At 40.2% G+C, this 26,414-nt stretch overlaps 1 long non-coding RNA gene across 2 annotated transcripts in view; it reads left to right on the forward strand.

Annotated features, from left to right (window-relative positions):
* Positions 1–4,729: 4,729 nt before the first annotated feature.
* LOC143842636 (uncharacterized) overlaps positions 4,730–26,414 on the forward strand; it is a 66,824-nt gene continuing 45,139 nt past the window's right edge. For both annotated transcript variants that reach the window (XR_013233244.1, XR_013233243.1), the window contains exons 1-2: positions 4,730–4,916; positions 24,215–24,274. This is a non-coding gene — a long non-coding RNA (uncharacterized LOC143842636). The remainder of the gene's footprint in view (positions 4,917–24,214; positions 24,275–26,414) is intronic.

A 26,414-nucleotide genomic window follows, 5' to 3' on the forward strand; every position in this document is an offset into this window, starting at 1 on the left:
TGTATGACTAGTGCTATATTAAAGTCGTGTGGAATGGCTCTAAGTGATCCCCACACTACCAATTGGTGATGCAAGCTGTTTAACAAACTCCACAGGGTGGGTATAAATACACATTCATTGATGGGTCTTGAGGAGAAAAGTATAAGTACATAGTAAGGAGACTTGAGGATATTGAATACCAAACCGCATTTTCACACTCTTCTTCATTGTGTTCTGCTCATGCATGGAACATTATTCTATTGTACAAAGCTATCCCCCCTGTCACTATAGAGACTTAGAAAGGAAATCTTTCATGCTGGCTCAGCTACACTCTTTTCCTTCTTATGTTTTCATAGGGAGGTCTCTTGGTCTGCTCTAAATTCTCCTCATATTGCTCTTTATTTACTGATATTTGTCCACTTTTCAATCTAAACTGGATGAAATAGCCATTGTCAACAGATTACTTGATGGCTCTGTTCCCACACAAACTTCCTGTACTGCGGTGTTTTTAGGTATTGTTTCAATTCTATGTTTTGAATGAAACTGAAAAATACTTTTTTACCATCATTATACCATTTGATATTTTCTGAATATCCTGTTCTTGATTGCCAATAAAGGCTTCTGTATCTCTCGCAGGGGTTAACCAGCTTATTGAAGCAGCTCAAGTAATGTTCTAAGTTTGAGACCAGAGATAAGTTTTGAACCTGCAGCACCCATAATTCCAAAGAAAATAGAAAGTTTATAATTACTAAGTGAAGAGATGATCAAAAGAAAAAATGAACTTTTTGTGCAAAGTGGAGTTATTAAGGTTTCAAGGGTTTGGGAAAGTGAGGAGAGGTCAGGGCAGTAGCAAAAAAAATCATACAGTGGAAATGAAATGAAAGAAGAGTCTAATTAAGGATCTACTAATGATATATCCACTATGTGACTTTGACTGCAAAGCAGGAATAGAAGCACCAAAAGTATTTCCATCTTGCTGTCTACCTATGGTGCCCTCTTTCCTGCAAACTGCCACTCCAAACTTCCCTAGCAGGATTTCCTTCAGAAAGCCATTTGAAGACTGAAATCCTGATCAGAAAGCCAAGAGTAATTTAATAATTTTCAGGAAAGAGAGGGCTTAGCTTGAGCCAGTTTAAAAAGCCATTCAAGTGACTGGTTACCTCTATTCCCCTAGCCATGGAAAAATAAGTTTTGAAATATGTGAAAAACTAGCAGAGAGGGGTGATTAAAGGGACATTCCTCTGGGCAGTTGGCAGCCCTATCTGCAGAGCATTTTCAGTCAGGATGCTAACAATAAGGCAAGCATTTCTGGGTCAAATACAGGATGGTTTACCCATCACAACATCCACTGTGTTAACTATAATATGGGTTTGTCCTTCAAACCAGGCAGGCGGATATAAACCTAAAGTTTCTATCTACTTTGAGCATATATATTTAGTTAAAATGAATATATCACTTTTCTCTAAAGATAATATGCCTGGACTGATTGTTAAGTGGTTTACAGTGCAAGCCTGAAAACATTTTCCTGGGAGTAAACCCCAGTTAACTAACTGGAATAGGATTCTGCCTAGAAGTGTTAAGAGAGCAATCCTAAACAGGTCTATTAGAAACCTACTCAGATTTAGCCTATCGCCTTACTCCTAAAAAGATTTATAGGATTGCACTGTGGGCTGGCTGTGTAATCCCTTGCAGCCATTTTAAAATAGTTATAGTATTTAATTTATGAATGTGTTAATCAATGTGTCCATGTGTTATTCTTCCCATTCAAGACTCAAGGTGACATACAAATTAGTAAAACACTGAAAGGATAACACCAATGTTTTGTACCAACAGACAGCTTGATATAGGGTCAATATACAACAATACTAGTAATACCCCTCCTGGCTAAAGATATCGTCCTGAGGGGATTGCAGTGCAATCACTGGAGCCTGGCAGGGGTCAATTGTGGAAGCAATTGGCAGAAAAGAGGAGGGGTACGCGAACCCCACCTCATTTTTCTACCCAAGAAGTCCTAGTGAACTCTTGGGGCCATCTTCAATCCTTTAGGGAGTTTATCTCCCCAGATTACAGGCTGTCAATAGGGAGAAAGCACTCTTCCAATGAGGGCTAATTGTGGGACCTATCTGTCCTCTTCTTCCTGCTTCTTGTTAAGTGGAAGAGATGCTGGCCTCTCTGAAAGGCCCTGCTGCTGGAAGAGATGCTGACCTCTCTGAAAGGCCCTGCTGCTGCTAAGTTGTTCCATCCTCAGTCTCTTCCCACCCTCCATGTCCCCCAGGCAGGGGGGGAAGCGAGCTGCTTCCTTTGCCTCCTGGAAGGAACCACAGATGAACTGCCAGGGAGGCAGAGAGAATCAGTATTTCAAAAATAGAATGTCAAGGGACAGAGAGATTGCAATGAATGACTTAACTCAGTCCCAGTGACTCAAGGGTTCATTGAAGCAGTCCAAAGGCATCATCAGAAGAAGCAGGTCATAGGTTGTGTCTAGAATCCAGGCTTCACAGCCTCCAGTTAATATAGGCTATCAGCAGCTTCTCAGTCCTCACTCTGTGATAATTCTCAATCTTTTGAAGTCAGCAATTGTCTTGCTAAAACCGATTGGCGCCTTTTAGACTGGGGCCTTCTTCCAGCACATAGCTGGCATGGCTTAATTGGCTCAGGTGAGCCAGGTGGGCTGACAAGGCAGGGAGCTGCAGCTGGAGGCTGGGCAGAGGAATGAGGAGCTCCTGCAACAACTATCTAAAGCCTGCTTTGTCTGCAGCTCTATACCCTCCTGCTGGTCAGAACTCTTGCTTGTTGAACATCTGGCCTGGCTAAGCTCTTATCCAGCTGAGGCGTGGGTGAAACTCAGAGCTCATGGCAAGGCTTTTCTTCTGAGGAGTCCTCCCTAAAAATACCTGGGTTCACAACACCTCCCCATGGCTCTGCTGCTGGCCATTGAAGCACTCTTTGTTTTACCCACCCTTCCTCAGTCTTTTCCACCCAGTTTGGCCCTTCAGAAATGGGAAGGAGGCAGCACCCCCACAGCCTACCTGTATACCCTGTCCTTTGGGAGATGTGGGGGTGGGAAGGAGGCAGCCCCCCACAGCCTTCCCTACTTTTCCTGGCCCAGCCTTTGGGATATGGGGGAGTAGGAAGGAGACAACCCACACCATTGCCTTCCTCAAGCAGCCTGGCTTTGAGAAATTTGGGGGTGGCTGGGAAAGAGGCATTCCGCACTCTGGCATTCCGCACCAAGCTTGGGTTTGGGAGATGAGGATGTGTGGAAAGGAGGTGGCCCATCCCCTATGGTTTCCCTAAGCAGCCTGACCAATGGGAGAGGTGGGAGTGGGTGGGATAGAGGCAGTCCCTCTGTGGCCTTCCCTACCCACACTGGCCTTTGGAAAATGTGGAGGAAGAGGTGGGAAGAAGGGAGCCCCCCTGCGACCTTCCCTGCCTGGCCCAGCCTTTGGGAAATGGGGGGGGGGAGGACAAGTAGATGGCATCCTTGCTGACCTGCCCTTTGGAGGATGTGGGGTTTAATGGGAAGGTGGGTACAGTGGTGATCTGTGTAGACACTGTTGTATGGCGGTGAGGGCCTTTAGGGCCAGAGAACTGATGCCTTCTTTCCCTCTCTCCCTCCCTCCCTCCCTCCCTCTTTCTTTCTTTCTTTCTTTCTTTCTTTCTTTCTTTCTTTCTTTCTTTCTTTCTTTCTTTCTTTCTTTCTTTCTTTCTTTCTTTCTTTCTTTCTTTCTTTCTTTCTTTCTTTCTTTCTTTCTTTCTTTCTTTCTTTCTTTCATATTCCTAAAGGTTTCCAGGCTCCCACCTGGAAGTTGACAACTCAACAGGCAGCATATGGAAGAGGAGTCAGATATCAACCCAGCTCGTGAGATTAGAGCCTGTTACTCTTTAACTAGAACCCAGGAAGGTCACAGTGCAGGTGTATGTGCTAGCACCCATTGTATTCCTGGGTGCAACAGGCTTTGCTTCTAGTGGCCGGATAAATTACAGCTAGCATTTTGAGCTGCATTTGAAAGCAAGCAATGAAAGTTTGTTATATTGGTTAAATCTCTGGGTCTGCAGACCTAGCATGCCTCCAGAATATAGCTTTTTAAAAGAAAAAAATTATACTACCTTTATATCTTCCTCTACCTTATTTTTTTATTATGTTCTAGAAGTGATATTTCATTGATATTGTTGCAAAGGTTGCTTAATGATTTCAATCTTAAACAATGAAGCTAGCTCATATATTTATGCCTGTACTGTGTACATTGCATATTTCAAATGTTTGTTGCAGGTATAACTATGTCATTATTCATGTGTGAAAGGCAGTATCTCCAATAACATTATAGTATCATTTTAAATATATACTTGTGGTTTTCATCTTCTGGGATTTCATTGTGAATGAAGTAAATAATAGGATATTTCCCCCCTACACTCAAGAATGATACCATATTTTAAATTTCTTCAAGAAGAATAAGTTTAAAAATAAAAATAATTTCTTGCAATATGAACAAAGTTTGATTTCAGTGCCACCTTTAAGACCAACAAAGTTTTGGCCCTCTTTGGGGGGCGTACAAAACTGGAATAATAAACTTTGTTTATATGCTCACGATTTATTTAGGTTTAACAATTCCAGTAGAGAACATAGTGAAGGGAATCAATATATCACAAAGACTTATGGGTAGATGTACCAATCAATTGTGGATGCAGAGAATAATTAACCCAGACTCTGCTATTACACTCCATCTGTATTCTCTCAAGTGTGGAAGAAATCTGAACACTGATAAGATATACATGCTACCAAAAATATAAAAATATACTAGACTAGATTCTAGTTGAAAGATTCAGTTAGCTAAATGTGGGGTTCAAAAATCCTCATCAGCCACTATACCAACTGGATTTGTGCTGCAATCACTCTTCTGTACAACTAAGGTTGCTGTGGGTCACAGACAGCAGAGGTAAGATTCAAGTAGTAATAACTGCTAAGCTTAGATGACAGTTCAATGGTCAATCCAGGACATTTGTTGGGCATTCTGAGTAACAGTACATTTTCAAACATGTTTTTTGAGATATTGAAGCATAATTATTATTCTATTCATGTCTTATGTATAAGAATTAATAAACCTTGTCATTAATAGTAATGACAAGGTTTTTATATATAGCTTTTAAAGCTTTTTATTAAAGCTTTTTATTTTAAAGCTTTTTATTGAAGTTGTGTAATCCGACCAGATGCACCACATGGTACAGTATGACATAACACAGAAGGATCATAACTGCTTCTTTGAGAACTAATATCACTGTAAACTTTACTTTCCCCTTGGAGACAATTTAAAAATCAACACCAAATTGAGCTAATCTGGCAATTCCTTGCTTTCTGCAGGTCAGCATTAGGTCCAGCCAGTGGCAAACAACTGACTTTATGTTCTGGTTTACTTGTTAGGAATCCTTTCCTATTTGCTACTATATTATATTGCATACACAGCAGATCATAATGAAACACTCCCCTTTTTTAAAAAAAATCAATTTAGAATACCCACAGCTATCAGAATTATGGCAGATGAGAGGGCTTGGGCAGCTATTATGCATATTTTTTGGAACTCTGCCATTTGAAGCTTGGCTCACTACCTTCTCTGGAGCAGAGTTCTGGTTAAGACCACACTGTCTCAGCTTGCCTTTTGCCTGGATGGCAATTAAATTTGTTTCCATATGTGCTACTGATAGGTTTCTGGCTGTTTTATGACTCCGTGGGTGGGTTTTTTTTTGTGGCTTGTGATTAATATTATATTTTCCATTCTTTTATTTTGACTCTTATTGTTTGACTGCTAGTGCTTGAACAACATTGTGTGTGCACACATGTGTATGTATAGTGTCACGAAGTTGCAGCCAACTTGCTGCTAACTCCAAGTAGCGGGTTTTTAAGGCAAGTGAGAAGCAGAGGTGGTTTGTCATTAACTTCTTCTAGTCTTCTGTAGTAGTCTCTCTCCCAAGAACTGTTCCTGCCTAGCTTCTGAGATCTGATGAGATTAAGTTGGAAGACAGCTAGATAGCAGGGATGGAATAGAAAGGGAAAAAGCCCTGGAAAAGGTCCCTGCTCTCCAGTCCATCCTGGCCACACCCAAAAAGGAGAAAGAGGCAACCTGCTCATCACTGTTTGAGGGTTGGGTGGGCTGTGTGTGGCTCTTCTGGTTCAAGTTGGTAGGTAATATCAACCCACCAGGAAACGTCTCAGAGGCTATCATGCTCTTGAAACTGAATAACCACTGAGAAAGGAGTACACATTTGATGCTTGCTAAACAGATTGTCTAGTTAATTCCCATGCCTCGTCTATTAATTAATTATTGGAGTATGTTGAACAATAAAGACCTTTTATCCTATCTAAACATAAGAGAGAAAGAGGTTAAAAATTAAGAACATGTTCCTAAGCCAATCTATTTCCAGGCAAAGTGCTCTACAGTCTACAAATATGCTTCAAAATGAGTGTTAAGTAATGAACCAATAAAATACAGATTGAAATTCATATGTCCCCTGGGGGTGTATAAATCCCCCCACCCTTCCTGGAAAATTGCTTAAACATTTCCTTTAGCTACAAACAAGAAATGACTGGAGTAAGAATATGCTGAAAATATATGGGTTGGATCAACAACATATTTTTATTCAGAACAGAATTGTTGTAACTGGCAAGCTGTTCTTTCAGCCCAAAGTAGGTAAATTGCCTTTCCTCAGTGCTCTTCCAGCTCTGAGTACAGCAGAACCCAGACTGAAAAATAAAGAGGATGAGGATTATTCATAATGTTGGTTACCTTGGGCATAAGTTTATGAGATGTGCACTACCACCTGGAGAGGGATTGCAGCATTATGTGGAGACCATGATGTCACTTCCACCATAAACTCAAAATGGTGTTGGCACATCCATGCCACACTCTAGGATTCGCCCCAAACTCTATGCTTTAAAGAGTCATGCCAATACAACAACATCATTTCTGGTTTGCAACAGAAGGAATATCGTGGCCAATTTGGCACAATGCTGGATTTTTCCCATTCTGCCCTGTTGAGCAGTGACAGAAAATGTTTGTACAGGGTGTCAGGTATCCCACTAAAGTAAGACACCTGAAAGTTTGCATCTTTTTTTTTTTGCTGTCACCAGCTTTTATTATGAAATGAAAGGTTGTACCTTACACCAAATCAGAGATTTTCAATGAAAAAAAAACCTTATGAGATTCATCATTACTTTGGAATGAGAGATAAAGGGCTTATATAGCCCAATTCAATATATGTTTAGGCCTACCTAGGGGCTATTTTTAAAGGATTCTGATTACTGAACAAAGGACTAATTCTGTTTTTCCTTTTTCATCTTGGAATAAAGGGTAGCATATGTAGGGTTTCAAATAAATCATAACTGATCCTGCATTGAATAGGAGGTTGGACTACATGGCATGTATGGCCCCTTCCAACTCTGTGATAACCAACTGGTACAGCATATACCCTATATGCAAACAATCAAAATTTGGTTTTGGGGGATCTGTTGCAATTGTAACTTTTCTTAATCTGAAATCTTTGAATGCTACTGCCAGCCAAAAAAAAACCTCAACTGAAATAGATGATGGTCAGAATAGACAGAAGGAAACTTTATATGTCTTCACATAGCATCTTGGTTTGGACTAGACCTAGATTTACTTCAAGATGTTGCATTGTCTGTTTTAAAACCACCTCAGAAGAAGCATGCCAGAAGATTTGCAATTGGAAAGACAAGAAAAAGGAGTGATAATGTAATCTAGATTCAGGTGGGTAGCCATGTCAGTCTGAAGTAGCAGAATAAAGTTTGAATTCAGTGGCATCTTTAAGACCAGTGAAGTTTTATTCAAGATTTCGAGTGTATGCACATTTCTTCAGATTCAAAAGCTTGTACCTTGCAGAACACTTGGTTGGTCTTGAAAGTGCCACTTGACTCATTACAGTATCTGTTCAGTATCTTGCAGTTTGTAAATTATAAAGGGTACATCAGTAGGTGAAAGAAATGGTTCTATGGTATGTATGATATAATAGAAAGTTACTGTTTCCAAAATGTGTGCTAATTGTTATCTCATTTCTCTTCACACTTAATTAGCACAGAGTTCATTTTAGAGTTGAGATTTTTAATATCACAGATCTTGTGAAAACATTTTTGGGGATGGTCTTTCTGTCCACGTAAGCTAGCAGGGGGCAGCTTGGCCAGGGGGCCACATAAATGAACCCCTTGGTCCAATTTGTGTTAAACTTAGAGGCTCTTTAGTGGCAAAGAAGCACTAATTCTCCATCAATTTGGTATCATTTGGATGAAAAACAGCTACTCCAGCCCGTCTTGGAAAAAGTCCCTTCTTCCTCACTTTGTGAAAGGCAACAAAGAACAGGCCAAAACAAGGAAGGGTGAAAAATTGAGGGTTTTCAGCAAAAAAAAAAAACTTCTTTAAAATTGTTGGTCAGAAAGTCAGTAAAAGGTTATTTGACACTGGGTAATTTCTAATGAGCTCTTCCAATTATTTCATCTTATTTCAGAACAAAAACTATTTTTGTTTCTGAGAAACAGCTAACATAAACACTGTTTAAACATGGAATGATAGAGATATCCTTTCAAGCACTGGAGGTGTCAACATTCCCAGCTTACTAATGTAAGCTGCTAATACTCTCTTAAGCAAATTTGCTGAAAATTTCCCTGAATGCATTTATTTTAAGCACTGGTATGGAACCTATAACAAGCTTTAACATGTCAGATTTGAAATGTCATTAATGCTAAAAGGGTTTAGGATTAAACTGAAATATATGATTGTGAGAACAAGCATCCTATACCAGTTGTTAAATATTTGTTCAGTATATCGCACGTTATTCCTGCATATTTTTAAGTGTGACATGTGTGTGTGATTTTCATCAGGTCTTCAATCCAGCTTCAAAGTCTAGATACCCCCAGACACTCTCTGTTTTATTTGTTCTGCCGGAAATATGAAATGGACCTTTGTCAGGCTAGTTCACAGAATTCCTTAAATAAGAGCGACAGATGGTATTAAGCAGCCTCTCCAGCAGCGAGACAGTAGCTGGGTATTTTTGGCTAGCAAGACTACTAGTTACTATATTCTATTAGGGGAAGAAAATTATAATTCTATAGAATCAAGTTTCATGTACATATTGGCTTAGATGTAGACTAGTGTCTGCAGGCACAAAGATTTCCACCTGCAAAACACAACTTTCTCACCTCCCTTTCATTCCACAGAAGACTGAAATGTCTCTGAAATTTTATTCCTGGAGGAGGAATAATATTGAAGCAGGAATATTAGAATGCTAGGAGAATGCCATGCTCCACTGACAGAAATCCTTGTAGTGTGGAATTGCTAGTCTTGATCCAAGCCATTTTCTTTCCAAATCATAAAATTAGGAACCATAAGAATAATGCAGCCTTCACTTAGATGATCTTAGTTACACAATACAGAAGTTATTATGAATAAGATACCTCTTGGCAAATAGTGTTTTCCTATGTTGTGTTTTTAATAAAGTCTTATGATGAATGTATCCCCATGCAGAATTTCATGCTGTAAAAAGTCATTATTTATCAGCTCTGTTCTACTGACCTACAACAAAGCATGGCTGGGTCTAATTTAGATGGGACTAATTAGATACTAGTATCCTTCTTCCATCCCGAATTCAGATGATTTTGGGGGGCCTGACCAGACCAGATTTGAACTGTGGGTCAACTGCCAGATAAGGGAGGAGCTGCCAGACAGGAAAAACAAGGTCCACACGTTCTTTTGTTCCTTCTTCATAATTGTTCTAAACAAAATATTATATGAATGCATGCATGCATTAGGAAGCCATGAGTTCTCGACAGGGGGAATAGCTTCTCAGTCAGGATTCAGAAGTAGCACAGCAGCAATGCTGTCACCACCTTGATGGGACAATGGCTGCCACAATGCCTCCTGTTGTAATTTTATGGCTGTATTAACATTAACTACTTTTACAGATGTTGCAAAATTGGCATTATTTCATCCCAGTGTGTGGCTTAAGCAGCCATCAGCACTGGCAGAGTGACTGTCATGACCCCTCTAGGTTACTCAGTGGTTCTGACTCAGAATCCATAGAGGAAGAGCCAAAGTCCGTGTCTGAGAAGGGCCAGGATGATCCCAGCACTGCAGAGCCACCTGCAAATGAATCCTCTTCAGCACCAGAGACTGCCTTGCTGGAACCTGCAAGGGACGCCTCTCTACAAGCCCTGGTGTGCTTGTTCAGGCTACAGTCTGGTGGAGTCTGGTTTCACCAGGAGTAGCTGGCCGATTAAGGCAAAGCCAGTTAGGAGGGAAACTGTGTCAAAGAAAGCCAAATCAAAAACCAAGAGTCCAAAGCAATTAGGCAAGGGGTCCACATCTGTATGCTGGCAAAGCAGTCCTTAAATAGTTGTTCACAGAGATGGTAGCTCTCATCCTGAGAAGCTTTATCAATTCCAATCAGGTGGCAGTGAGCCAGTAACTGTGTGCTGTGCCTTTCCAGTTCTAATTCACTTCTTAAATGTTGCTTGTATTGTTCTGCTGGTGACTCTGGTGAGCCAACAGCCTGAATTCCCTCAGCTGGTCCCAGGCTGGGGCAAGCTGAGGTGTTTCTACAGACACTTTCAGCTGTGAGTCTTGAGCCTGTTGGATTTCTGGCTGGGCCAAGCACTCACTGCTCAGGTCTTCTTCTGAGGAGTCCCCACTGGCCTGAGGCTAACCAATGATACCTGGAGACTGCTTCTAAGCTTCTGACATGCCGGACATTCACCTGTCCCTGTAGCCCCCAAGCAGGACTAGCCAGCATCACCCCAAACCAGGAGCTTACCGTTCCAGTCACCCCCCCCATCACTGGACACATGTCATTACTGGAAGGAAGGGCAAGTTTCACATGTACAAGAGAATCCATATGTTATTGATGTAAGCCTTTGATGGTTTACCACCAGCTCTTAAGATGAAAAGGGCTTTTTGCAGGTATTATGGACATATACTTCAAGATGCCATCAGACCACTGGCAGTCTTGGAAAGGGTAAATGGGAATTGCTAAGAGTAGGGGTAGATTAGAGATTGTGTTGATTTTTCTCAATCCTCTTTGGAATCAGCCAGCTTAGAATTGGTAACTTTGTTTGTGTCAACTAGACTAAAACAATTAAGTCATATCAAACAAGAAGTCAAAACTTAGCCCTTCTGCAGTGTGTTTATTTATTAGATTTTTAAATTAGATTTATTTATTAGATTGTTAAAAGATTTATTTATTAGATTTTTATACCGCCCTTCCATATGGATCACGGCAGTTGGTATGATATTCTGTATTCACTGACTTCTAAGGTGCCATGCAAACCTGGGTCTTTTGATCTCTGATGTAAATCTGTCCAATAAGCTTTCAGTTTCACAGCTTTCCCACTTTCCCACTATCAAGTACCAGTCTTTTGATGTTTAAAAGATACTATGTTATCCAAAGTGGGATTAAAGCAGAGTGACTGGCCTGGCTTTAGAGTCAGACCATTCATCTCTACTTCAAGAGATCATCCTGTTTTCCTGGAGGTAACTTTTGCTCCAAATTGGAGTAGTTACTGTTAATTTCTGCTAGAATGTTGCTTTGATATATGATTCTGTTTGGGCTTGTTTAGGAACACACTATGTAATTGTTTCTTTGCTATGGTCTAATATAATAAGCATTCTTTAGGATTAATGCAGTCTCCTTCACATTTTTTCTGAGGTTTAGTTAGGAAGGTTTTGTTTCAGAATTCTTTTAGGAATGTTCTTTATTCTCTCTGGTCTGATATGCATCTGATCTGAATCTCTAACAACTGTATTTGGTGGATAGCATTTGCCGTTTCTTCTTGGTCTGCATTCTTATATCAGCTGTTACTTACTTCTGGGTGATTTCTTCCCCACACTGATAAATGTAAGAAGTAAAGAAAACTATATAGTATGCTAAAACTAGATGTGAGTGATCTAGGGAAATATTAAGTTCCTGCAAGAATTGTTTTATCAATAATGATGATATTAGCTATTTAATACCCACCTGTGGCATATATTACCCCAATGTATTTTGACATTGTATTAAAACCCAGCCATGCACACCTGAGCATGCTGGTCCTAAGCCCGGGTAAATGGGGAGGGTTAAGAAAAAACCTGGCAACTGACCTTGTAAAATTTTTGCCAACAATATCCTATGGTACAGCTCTCAAATTATTTCAATATGGTGCCCAATGGTGAGCCCCTCAGGCCAGAAAGTGCAAGTATAGCAAGTAGCCCAGGATTATATGACATGCCTGGGGCAAATCCTGTAAGAACCCCAGGTGCTGATGTTGTCAGTGGTGAAAGCAAGTGTCTGTGCTTTATGATTTTGCACCAAATAGCAACTTGGAATGTTAGAGGACTGACTCAAGAGAAATTGGAAATTCTCAAAAGAGAAATGGTCAGGTTGAATACTGACCTCCTTGTCATTAGCAAAATACATTGGACAGATGATGGATTCTTTCAATTGGAGGATTTCACCATCTGCTATTCAGGACACAGCTTCATAAAAAGGAATGGTATGGCTTTCATTGCAAGCAAAAAAAATTGAATAATAAAAATTACCACAGCTTTATTTCATGTGGGCATTGTATGCAGTTCTTAACAACCCACAAGAAAAGTACTGAATATTTTGAAGGTTGGACATACCACTGAGCAGCCCATTGGCATTGTCTTATCAACATACAAATGACCTTTGAATTTAAACCCCAAGAAAGAAGAAATCATCTGGATGAACTGGCAGCAGCCTGTGCCCAGGACCACATGATTTGCACATGATTGAAGGAGACATACTGAACTGAGCTAAGATACATGGTGATAAACTCACTCACTGAGGAACCTTTGGGGGTAAAAAAGGTATGAATTAATGTAAACTCACTTGAGGCTTTTTAAAGCACCACACCTAATGGGGAAACGCTGAGATTAGAGATGGCAGAGAGCTGAACGAGCCTGCAAATCACCCAGCTGTGCATTCCGTAGTGATCTTTTGTGTTACAATCTTGGGTAGTCCCCTGGTGGACTTTAGGTTACTACAATGCATGAATAGATAGGGATCAGTAAAAAGGATATGAAATCCCCCTCTGAAACCTTATTTGGGGTAGTGTGCAAGCCAGGACAAAAGGACAGGTAAGTGATTGGGGTTTTTGTTGTTGTTGTTTTTAGCTCGATGCTTATCAAACTTGGTCAAAGATTCTTGTCTGTGTCTGTTTTTGGTAATAAATAAATTTGTTACCATAAAGGGATTATTTGGTGGCATTGGAGGAAGAAGGGATGGTGAATTATTATTAATAGTATTACTATTATTAGTATTGTTTTGATTTATTTCCCACCACTCCCAAACTGGTTCGTGGCGGGGTACAGTTGTCCACAATAAAAGCCCCAATATAACCCCATTAAAACAAATCAGGACATTAAAAAACATACAACAAAACAACAGTCCCAGTGTAACTCAACCTCCTAATAATGTCTAATGGAGAAAGTGGGAAGAGGGGGCACAGATGACACATAGCCAAGCTGCTGCTGAACTCAACTTAATACCAGGGGACCCAATTAGATCTTCCTTGCTGCTCCGGCTTCCACCATAGACCTGGCAGAAGAACTCCATTTTGCAGGCCCTGTGGAATGATGAAAGCTCCTGCAGGGCCAGCAGTTCTTCTGGAAGCTCATTCCACCAGGTGGGACCCAGAACCAAAAAGGCCCTCTCCCTGGTTGAGGCCAGATGCCCATCTCTGCAGCCAGGAATGACCAGCAAGTTGGTACCTGCAGAGCATAAAGCTCTTTGGGGGGTGGTCCTGCAGGTATGCAGGTCCCAGACTGCATAGGGCCTTAAAGGTCAAGACCAAAACCTTGAACTGGATCCAGGCAGCAACTGGCAGCCAATTCAGCTACCTCAGCACAGACTGCATGTGGGCTCACCAAGATGTTCCTGTGAGGACCCTAGCAGCATTTTGAACCAGCTGCAATTTCTGGATCAAGCCTAAGGGCAGTCCCATGTAGAGCGAGTTACAGAAGTCTATTCTGGAGGTGACCATTGCATGGATCACCATGGCCAGGTGTTCAGAGGACAGGTAGGATGCTAGTAGCCTTGCCTGGTGAAGGTGGAAAATGCCTGGCCCCCAGAGAGGCATCAGTGGTTACCCCCAGTTTCCTGACTGGGGGAGTGATTGTAAGTTGCATCCCTGCCAGGGTGGGTAAGTGTGCTTTCCTGATCTGCCCTCCTACTTCCCAACCACAGGACCTCTGTCTTGGAGGGGTTGAGTTTCAGATGACTCAGTTCGAGCCATTCTGCCATGGCTTCTGAACATCTGGCAAATGGTTCCGGGGGGTGTCATCAGCATATTGATGGCAATCCAGTCCAAAACTCCGCACCAGCTAGGCCAGAGGGCCTCTGAGGGGCCAGAAGGTCTCTGATCCTCCCTCCTTTTTGATACCAGAGCTGGAGGACTGGGACCTGTGAAAGAGCTGATGCAATTTGGGGATGCCAGACCTCCACTGGGGCTGGAAGAACCCCGTCATGGGAGACTACCCCTTTAGGGGTTTGAAAAAGTATGGGAATTCCCCCAGTCCCCTCACACCTGAAACTCATGGAGCTAGAATGTGTGGCTCTACCCACTGCTATAGCATGCACTGATTCCCCACTCCACCTGAAACCCACAGAGCAACATCATGCATGCTCATGCCCTTCCCCCATCTGAAACTCCTAGAGCCTACTTTTGTGGCTCCACTCACCACCATCACATGTGCTAGCTCCCCACCCACTCAAAACTTGTGGACCTGGCTGCCTGAACAAATTTCAAGAAGTGTTAAATTTGGAACTCTTGACTTTTGTAAGAAAAACCAAAATAAGCAAAAATAAAAGGGGGAAAATTGTTTAGATGGCAGCACTTTGATAAAAATAAAAAAGAGGATGTTAACATATAGTTTGGAAGGCATAAAAAGGTTTTGTTATGAGTCTCGGACCGATTATGCACTGGGAACTTTACTGCCCCAGCTCCCGTGCAGGAGCACAAATCGGGGCTGGATGAGGTGCACCAGGCCAAATGCTCCCCCGTGTGGGTGCAGGAAGAGGTAGAGCAACCTGCCACGACTAAAACTCCAGCCTGCAGCCCGGCATGAAACCTCCAGTGCATAAACGGTCTCAGAGTGGCTCACATACTTTCATTGTATGCTTTTAGTGTAATGTGCTAGGTAGCTCCTCACTCTTTCTGCTGAGTTTAGCTCCAAATGTATATGACGGGTTCACATATTTTTACTTCAGAAAAAATACATATCAGCACTTTTTATGCCACTAGAAATTTTTAGAAAAGGATTTCCAAAGTTTCTCATTTTGGGCTCTTTTCCAGCCTCCAAAGATATTTTGACATAGCATATCAAATAGCTCTGACAACTCTGTTCTTGAATCACCAGAAGAAAGTCACACACTTTTAAGAAAGTCACACACTTTTTAAATATTAGTTGTTTTTCCAAGTAGATTCTGAAGGATTGTAAAGTCATTCTTTCCACTATGGAAATTGTCTATTACATAAATCATCTGTGATTATTCAGAAAGCGTTCTCTTTTTACTTTAAAAACTCCACATACTTATATTTCAGGGTGAATTGGCCATTAAGGCCATTGGGAGCAATCCTAGTGGACTGATGACATACAGCTCCTATCCCTGCTATGGACTGGGCCATCCCAAGTTATGCCTTTGTAGCCTTCTGAGAAGACTAGCAGAACTCTTAAAAGTCTCTCCTCCCTCATTTCAGTGTATTTGACTCTTTCCCTACAGGTTATAATTTCAGTCAAATGTTTAATCTATTCCCAGCCAGCCCATCTGTGCTGGTGCTATCACCTAACACATTTTTTGCCCTGTAGAATAGCGATCCCCAACCTGTGGGCTGCGGACCACATGTGGTCCTTCAACTAATTGGAGGTGGGCCCCGAAGGACGCCTTCTCCCCCCGCCTGGCCCTTTACTTCATCCCCCCCCCCCGGACCTTTACAACACACTTTGGGTGTCATTGTCTCCCATCACTCCCAGATGGGACTCATTCCAGAGAAACAAGCTCAGGGTTCCCATTGATTTGTCATTGTCATGAGTTAAAATTTCCATGAAAATAAAATGTTCCTTATGTTCATTGTTGTAGCGTTTCTGTATCTTATTTTGAAGGGACGTTTAAACATTACCATAGCAATCAGAGAGCATTAGGGCAGTGGTTGAGAGTAAACTACCCCCCCCCCACCGGGCCTCAGTAAAAGGCGTTGAGTGGTCCCCGGTGAGTGGTCCCCGACGTTGAGTGGTCCCCGGTGATAAAAGGGTTGGGGACCACTGCTGTAGAAGTTTTTCCTGTGTCATAAATAGCAAAGCCAGAACATTGTTTTTTTCAGACTGCAGTGAAGCAAACCAATCAACTCAATGCTTACCTACTGCATTCTAAACTCAGTGAAATCTATAGTCTTCACTTAGGATTGTGATTTGAAACACTTGCTCATCTTCCCAGAAGATGCCAGCTCATTATGTTTAAAATAGTAATTTATTTTTTTAACATCACCAACAATGAAATCTGAAGCAGACATACCTTTGTCAATCCACTGAAATCACTGTAAGAGACGGACTAGTTGGGCAAGATGCACTCTATAACCCTTCCTTTCCTCTCATCCTGATCAAAATTCCTGCAGAAATCATGTCAGAACCATCTCTATCTCTGGGATCCTTGGTTGATGTAATTACAGATCAGTGGAGGTCTGAACCTTTACCTTCCTAGTTTTAATGAGACCACTATATCACATTGGTTTCCAAAATGAATCTGGTGCCAAACTAAGGGGAACAATCAGATTAATCTTAATGCTTTTAAAGCACCACGACCCTGTTTTTGAAAAAAGCACTCGCCTTATATGTAATGTTAAATCTATGAATGCTGCTCTAGCCTGTGGCTAATATTTCCAAGGAAGCTTGTTTTCTGAGGCAGAAGAAATGGTCTTGTGGTACAAGTATTATCTTTGAATGCTAAATGAGTCAGACCATTTAGCCAGGCTATTTTTGCTGGCTTCACAAAAAATTTTCTCAACAACGATAAACTTGAGTAAAAATATGCTGACGTGCTAACATCCCTGTCATACTTGTTTCATTTTGAAAATGGTACCCTGACAGTATCATTTGCAACTGAAGACACTCTTTAAACCTGTGTTAAAGTGTAATGTGATATGGATAAAAATCAGAGAAAAGTCCACAGCAAATAAGTATGTGACTTGGTGCTTAAAAAGCTTGTAGGTGAATGGACATTGCTGTTAAACACCACTATCAATCTACTTCTGATAGATTCAAGTGAGTAACCATGTTGGTCTGAAGCAGCAGAACAAATTCCATCCCATTATATTGTACCTGAGGAAGTGAATGTGCACACAAAAGCTCATGCCTTGAATAACATTTTGTTGGTCTTAAAGGTACCACAGGACTCTATATTTAATCTACTTCTGATTATTTAATCTACTTTTGCTAACTCTTTTAAGAATCTTGTCTTGCCACTTGGGGACTTTTGAGTCAAAACGTACTGGACAACTTGTGATTCAGGTCCAAAGGATATCTTTGATAACTCTTACACTATAAAGTTTTAAATTTTAAGAGGAACACCTGTTTTAAGTATCTTGATTTGGGACTGGCAAAATATAACTATAGAGCCAATTTTAAAAGCATTGAACTTTTCCATTTTTTTGCATTATTTGGCTGCCATGTGACAATGCTTAAATTAATAAACCAACAAATAACTAGTTCTGTGGGAGTCACCAGGAACTGTAATACTCTGTAACCATAAATCATGTTAAACTGTCTGCAGGCAATTTAACCTCATGTATCCATTTTAAAGATTTAATTAAAATCCCCATATTGGTTTTAAGAACTGGATGGTCTACCATGACTTATTTTTGCCTTAGTAATGGTAGAAAAGAGCAAGAGTCCAGTAGCACCTGAAAGCCTCACAAAATTTGTAGTAGGGTATGGGCTTTTGTGAGTCATTGCTCACTTAGAATCATACAGTTGCAAGGCCATCTAGTCCAACTCCTTGCACAATGCAGGATGATCCCAAAGCATCAGTAAACCTTATAAAACCCAAACTAACAAGTCACCCACTACCTGATTGGCCATCATCCAGGAATGGCCCACCCAGGTAGTTTAGCCTCATCAGCTGGGGAAAATTACCTTTAAAGGAAACAAAGTTACAGGGGATAACTAGGATTCTCCATCTATGTATTCAGAAGTTGTTCTCTCCCAAGAACTTTCCAAATAAATCATGCTATGTTTACCAGAAATGTTTTTTATTTAAAAGAAAACCTAGCCTAAAGCTCTGGACTAGTTGGGCCCGAAGACACATAAAGATATTGAATAAGGCAGGGGAGAGTATCACCCCCTGTGGTACTGAGCCTTCAGGGAGGGTGGTATATAAGTATAATAAATAAATAAATAAATAAATAAATAAATAAATAAATAAATAAATAAATAAATAAATAAATAAATAAATAAATAAATAAATAAATAGATAGATAGATAGTAGGGACACAATTGCTCTTCCCCCATGTAGCTGGTGTATCAGTTCCCAAAACAATAATGTGATGGTTTTTCTGAAGGAAGAAACGATCTGGGGGAAGCTTGATGAGTTTACTTGAGGGGAACTATAGGTGTCAATGGCACTTGATGACCCTGTGAGTATCAGAAGAGAAAAGATACCAGGTTTGGTGAATAGTGTTGTGTTGTGTTGCTTAATTAGAGTAAATAAGTGAGGGGAAATGAGACAGAGATTGATGAAACTAGTCAAGAGGTTCTTGGGAGACTGATTGTCCTAATTATGCATTTTCTTGAGGCTGTTAGCAGATTGGCCACTGTTTCCCACACTTCTAGTACAGACTTGTCTCTGGCTGACATCTATTTTAGTGTCATTTTGGGCCTGACAGTGTATTGCTTGTGATATTTGAAATGATGACAGAGGAAGGGTGTTTATGGTTTCCTATCTATAAACTGCCCCTCAATGAAAGGAGGGGTCTGACTGCTAAGTACTTGGTGCTTCTGTATCTCACTTTTCCCCCCCAGCAGGTGAATGGTATCCACTGCTAGTTTGCTAGGCCTCCTGCCAAAACACTTTTTTCATGAATGTGACCACTGTGGCTTCTCAAACTTGAGTTTTCAGAGGATAAGGTCCATTGGATAACACAACACCACTGCAGTTCTCTCAGAATAAAATGTGCCCATCTTCCCAAAATAACTTCATATGGTTTAAATTAAAAGTAGAAAATTGATATAGTACACATTTAGAAATTGTTAATGTACTGGTAATAGATGCCTAGAATGAAGCCTTGATCTTAAACAATTATATAAACATTTATGTCAGAATCTTGTTATCTGAAGTATGAAAGAAGTGAAATTATAGCCATAACCTTTATCAAATTATATGATGGAAATATCAGATTCTAATTTTTCTCCAAAGTTTGATTATATATAACAAGAAAGCAATAACTCTAGTCTCATAGCTGGAGTAATGATTGTAGAAAATTATATGATGAATACTGCTACTTATCCTCCTTGATGACTGGGCCATTTACTGAAACTATTGGTTTGTTAAGACATTGTCTTCACTATCCAGCACTTTATGCTCACAGTAGAACCATCCTATTACATCCTTTTAAAAGGGTCAGTATGGTAGGATAATGGATTTTTCTAAGTAGTAATGATTACACAGGAAGCTATAAAATTTTAACACTGAGCATTGATATGTAAAAACACTTTAGAAGACTTTTTCTCACTGTATGCAGTTCATTGATATGATATTCATTGTTATAGCCTGTATGAATTAGGGGCTTTTTGCACGCCTTCAAAATAGCACAATGGCTGCCAATTGAAAACGCTACTGATTTGCTGTTATGCACAACGTCGTCGACAATCTGCCACACACCTGAAACCAATATGCAAAAAGCGCTTCCTTGTAGCGCTTTCAGGGAAATCCCCAAAAGTGGATTCACCCTCCGGAAAGCGATACACTCCTGCAACCAATCTGCAACACTAGCGAAAAAGACCTGTGCGTTAACATTGTTGCGGTTTCTACAAAGTACCTCCCCCTGGCTCTCTTCTCTGATCTTCCGGCGAAGCGATCACCATTTTTTTTTCTCCGAGCGAGCGGGGATAAACGCACCAGCGAGCCTCTTTCAGTTTAGAGGCTTCCCCGGCTTCAGTCCCTCCCCTTCAGTCACTAAGCACAAAGAACAGAGAAGCCCGTTTGCTGATGTATTTTCACTTTATTTTTTACACATTCATTCAGCCGAAAATCGGGCCCGTGAGAGGGGGGGGGATTTTTTTTTCACTCGGAGGGAGCGTGGCAACGATCAAACGACAGCTCAAACACACTAGGCAGCTAGATGGGTCTCTCCGTTGCAACAAATTAACACAGATTCGTTGCAATGGATCTGTTTTTTTTTTTTTAACCTTTCTTAAAGGGAAAGGGGCTGTTTGGGAGCATGCTAACGGCTGCCCATTGGCTGCTTGACGGCCAGGGGCGGGACGAGCTTGGCAATAGCGCTTCCTTTCTAGCGATTTTTGCCGAGACCGGAAGCCTGTGGGAAACGCTACAAAACGCAACTGGATTCCACTACAAAGGCAGGTATGCATAACGACGAATTCCACTATTTTAAATGGCGATTTTTCATTCAGTGACCAATTTGCTACAAAGATCCCGGTGCGTAAAGCCCCTTAGTATTTTATTAATTTATTAAAATGTTTATATCCTTTCATTTTCCATCATTTTAATATGGCTAACAAAATGCCAGCAGGCAGGAAATACACATAAAATAGCAACAATAAATACAACAAGCTAACCAGCAGGTGGATATAGTAAAATGCCCTATTCATGGCTTTTAAAATCTCGCTGGGAATAGATATTGGAGTCATTAGCAAGAATCATTCCTGATTGAAAGAGTTCTCCCTAGGCCTTTGAAGAAGGGAGTTATTAGACCTGTGCTCAAAAGTTGAGACAGCCAATTATATAGTCTCCAATTACCTTGATACAGCCTCACATAATTTCAGAAAAATCTGAAAATCTTTTTAAAAATTGCACTGGACAATTTAAATCTCCCCAAACAGCTATAAGTAGGGACTCATTAAGATGGGGGGGGGGGGAATCTCATCCTGCAACTTGCCTGCTTAGCCCAAGCATAGCTCCCTGCCACCATCCTTTCACTAAACTGAGAGCAGATCTCAGAAACCGCTTTTATGATCAGGTCTAAATTGTCTTCAAGATTTTGCAGCCATGGCCAGGTCTGACATGGCACAGCTCCTAGACTCTGTTACCAACAAGCCCAGAGTTGTTCATGGTCTGTTACCACCAAGCCCAGAGTTGCTCATTACCTGGCATGGCTCCTGCACACCTGCAGGATCTAGACATAATCTATTATGTGTGCATGTGCAGACAATGCTCTTTTTGTTTCCCTGAAATCTCATGGGAGGAGTCAAGTTTTCAGATCTTTATTAACCGTAGATGGGCTCAAACTTGACTATTAGATACAAGATATGTTCCTCTAGAAAAATTCATATTCCAAAATAAATGTCTGCATCAATTAAATGTATACTGTGACCACTATGGATCAGTTATAGTTGAGGCACCAACATCTATATCTTTTTAGGTACAATAGCTCTTGAGATAAAATGAAGGACAAAACAATTCCAGTTACATTGATCAAAGCAGTGATTCAGGAAATCACATTCTCCCCATCTGCTCACTTGGAAGTAAAGGCAAAACAGTAGCTATGAATGTCCCCAAGTTAAACAGATGCTTCCTCCATATAGCCATTCTGATATTTAATGAGGTGTATGCTGTTATAATTAATCTCATCTGCTGTTAACTAAGAGTATAGACAAGGGATTCATTAACTGCCTCTACTATTAAAAAGAAAATAAAAGGGAAAATTCTCATAACTTTAAAAGTTATACATACAAAAACTGAACTTGTCATGTTATTTTACTTACAGTATCTGCAGAACCTCTATAATAACAATATAAGCAAATTGCATCCATAACAAAACATAGAAGTTTTGCATTATTAGGTGTAAGGGACAAAGCAATAAAGCTTCTGATCTGGCACAATGTGTACTCACTTGTGATGAATGGTTTGATTAAGCCTTGTCTGTCTTCCTATAATATGATTAAGAGGAATGGGTTATTAGATAAAAACCCACAATAAAGATTAATGATCCTTCTAAGTAAAGCTCTGAATTTCCTCACGAATATTGATTCAAAATATAGGATGGAAGGGTCAGTGAGTCTTCCATAGGATAGAAATTTAGATGGTGTAAACTATATGTTGTAATGATACTTTAATTCATATGAATATCTGAGCTAACCCATGACCCATCAGCTTGCTTTGGCCAGATCACATAACTGCCTTTGATTTTATCAGTCTGATTTATCAAGCACTAACTATAAGGCAGGCTGAAGACCAAGATTATATCTATGGGATTTATATCAAAGAGAAAAAGAAACAAAGTCACCTGGACAAGGTTTACCAGATGTCATAAGAAAAACTGTAGATTGTGATAGAACACATTGCTTCATAGGCCAAACTTAATGAGTCCTACTTCAAAACATACATGTTGTGAAAGTTTATTTGGAATTAAATGCTATCAATGACAATTCAGCCTACTTATAAGTATCTGTGCCTTATATTATACATTACATTTTATTCACTGCATTTATACTATTTTAATGCTCCTTGATATTTAATGTTTTATCACAAATTCATCATTTTATGCAAAAACTGGAATAATTTAATGGCAATATTTGAATTAAATTTCATTAGTACTATTCAGATAAAAGATAAGTGTACTTTCAGTGAACTACCTAGCTCTGAAAATAAAATTTAAGAAAGGAAGTTAAAAAGTTGGGCCTGCTGCCTTAATATTTATTTCATTTAAACTCCTCATTTCTCTCCAGTGGAGACCCAAAGAAACTTACATTGTTCTCATCTCTGCTATTTCATCCTCACATCATCATCATCATCATCATCATCATCATCATCATCATCATCATCATCATCATCATCATCATTTTTGTGCTAGCTTAACTAGGGGCATAATAATAGGATTAAGAAAACCTTTCTGCATATAGATTTGATTTTCTGCAAATTTTCCTCTCCTCCAAATTCGGAAACATACTAACTGTAATAAAAAGTTAACATAATTCTAATTGATGTTACCTGGCCAAAATGGAATAAGATTTCAGGTTACTTCAAGCAATAAAATTAGATGGTTTAAAATAAGTCCTCTATTATCCCACCTTGGCAATTTTCCTACCTTCCATTTGGTTTAAGCAGTTTGATGAATACTTTATTATAGCTAATTGGATCGGAATCAAATCTAATTTCCCATATATTTTCTCCAAAGTCTGAACAATCAAAAAAAAAACCTGTTTTTTTAACTAAAAATTTGGGGGAAAGAGGAGTATCACATCCTTTTGAAACTTGGGGACTGTCTCACAACCACACTGTGAGGTAGCTTAGGATGATAGCTTTCGACTGGCTCAAGTTCACCAAGCAAGCTTGTATGGCAGAGTAGCGATCCAACCCAGGTCTCCCAGATGCTGTTTTACCACACTGGCTCTAGAAAGGTATCTACTTCCCTTCAGATGTGTCTATAATCCATTTACTGTTTTATATTAAGCAGTTTTGTAAGGATACAAGCTATAACTGCATACACACTATATATATGAAAGTTTATTTTCTGTAATTTGTAGCTTGAGATCAATATAATTTATTATGAGCAACCTTTTTTTCCATGAAATGAGAAAAACCCTGATTAAAAATGCACATCATTTTCAAATGCCATTTATAAATTAAACTAATCTACATTAGGACAAATGTTACTTAAATGCTGAGTTGCCAGATGTATCAATATTAGTCACATTGTTTTTATGTCACACTATCAAAGTAATAAACAGCTTCTAATTTGCAATATGAGATGTGATTTACTAATCTTGAAAATTAGATTACTGCAAGAGCATAGATAATATCTGCAAATGCAAAAAAGAGGGGAAATGAGAGAAAATATACTTTCTGTATGAGGGATCAATGCAGAAGGAATTAATATTAAAATTACTGTGCACATATTAATTCATGAATGGTTCTTGTATAGGAGTGATCTAGAATTGTCAGCTGCACCTGGTAACCCATGTAGAGAAATTCATTGACATGTGGCATCATTTTTGGTCATCTCTTCAAGGAGGCCATTCCACAGTGTGGGAACTATGATGGAGAAGACCCAGGACCTGGTCAATATCAGGTGAGCCAATCTAAGTGGGGGAACAGCCAGCAGGACTGAGGACTGCGCTTAGTACAGTGGAATAAATGGGAGAAGATAGCCTTTCAGATATGTCGGTATGAATGGGCATGAACCAGCTCTCATCATGAATTTTTGCCACTTTGTGTTTCGTGAAGAGATGTTTGTGAAAGGATGCCGGGCATGAACATTTCACATACTTCGGTGCTCTTTGAGGTGCTTTTTGATGGTTCATGATTGAATACATGTCTGCTCAATTAAACTGTTTATAAATATAGGTTCCATTGGACTCACATTTTGTTCTGCTACTTCAGACCTACATGGCTACCCACGTGAATCTATGTTTACAAACAGGGATGGGGCAAGAATTTAATCACAGACCTATATGAACTGGGAAGTTGGTTCACAAACTGGAACAGTTTGTATGGGATTGTAACTACTGCTTTCTGCTCCCTTGCACTTTTCATGTTGCCCCAGAGGGTTGGACCAGAATCAATCAGATTAAATTAATTCAAAAGAATTTTCAGCTAAACATCCAGAAGATGTTCATGACATTTAGTGCAGTTCCTCAGTGGAACAGGCTTCTTCAGAAGGAGATGGGTTCTTCTTTGGAAGTTTTTTAGCAGAGGCTGGATAGCCATCTGACAGAAATGCTGATTCTTTGAACTTAGGGGGCGAGTAGAAGGGATTGTGTCAATGCTTGACTCCTATGGCCCTTTCTTGCATGCCCAGGGAAATGCCGATTGCTACTTAAAGAATGGGAGACAAATTTCCTCCAGGCCAGACTGGCCAGGGATTCTGGTTTGCAGGGGGGGGGCATCACCTAGGCATAGAATTGGGGTCACTGTGGGTGGGCAGGTAGTTGGTGATTACCTGCATTCTGCATGAAGTTGGACTAGATAACCTTGGAAGTCATTTCCAACTTTATGATTCTATGATTCACGAGGAGCAGAAAGTAGGGGATTAAATAACTCTGAGCCACTGAAATCAAAGAGCTCTGCACCACTCTACTGCTCAGTTGCTTGGTTTAAATGGCTAGAAATAATTTTAAAATGTACTTTCTGGATCCCACAAAAAGCCATGGAGAGTAGAAATCGGTGGTTTAAATGGCTCCCAGCCATTTATACCAAACAGTTTAGCAGTGGAAATGTCACTTTACTCTTTGATTTAAATGACTCAGAACTGAACCAAGTAAAGCCCCTTTAAGCAACTGACCCATGCAGAGCAAAATACTCCACAAAGCCCCCAGGCCTTTAAAGCCCCTTTAAACAGTTGAGCCACAAGAGCAGGCTCAACTGTTTAGAGCCTAGAACAAATGTGAGGGTTGTGGACACATTTCCTTGCTTGTCTGGTGTGGCTGGAGTATTTTTCCAGCAACATCCTGAGCTGTTATTGTTGCTAAGGGAACTATTGAGATTGGTCAATAGCTAGCCAACTTATCCCCAGGCAGTGACTTTTTAAAGACCTCTAAGGAGGTCTTGGGAGAATACCATTCAACAAGGCTTGCATGAGCTTCACTAACTGCTCCAATGACATTCCTAGAAAGATTTTAAAATCTAGAATAGGCAAGGGTTAAGTCATGGCTCTCATATTCTCAAGGACCTTATGAGTATCTGTAGGTAATTCAATCTGAATTTATCTATCACTGTAGTACAAGTAGGCATTTCTTGAAACCCTAGGTAGTGAATCTGCTCTCATCTTGACCTTTAACTTGGAACAGCTGAGAGAGATTTTGCAAAAACAGGAAGGAGCCAAATTAAACCACTCACAGAGTTAGACTCAGGTGTTATCCACTAATAAACCACATTAGACAATTTATCTGGAAAACTCCCTACCCAGGTGCATGAGGGCCTGACTGGAACAATGGTGTATGGAGAGAAAAAAAGAGGGGGTTAGACCTTCCCTCTGTGCCATTTTCTCAAACTGTAACGGCCTCAGGGAGCTACCGTTTTCCCCTTTGGAAAATGTCACATCTAGCCCACAAGTCCATAGGGAGTCCTTAATAGGGCAATGCTTAAAATATATTAAACTGATTCATCTTGTAAAAGCAGCCAGGCATATAGAGTAACTCCATCTCTCACAATAGTTCCCTTAGCGACAATAACAGCTCAGGATGTTGCTGGAAAAATCACAAGAGAGGAAA

Source organism: Paroedura picta, chromosome 8, assembly GCF_049243985.1.
Source record: "Paroedura picta isolate Pp20150507F chromosome 8, Ppicta_v3.0, whole genome shotgun sequence".
Classification (NCBI taxonomy): domain Eukaryota; kingdom Metazoa; phylum Chordata; class Lepidosauria; order Squamata; family Gekkonidae; genus Paroedura; species Paroedura picta.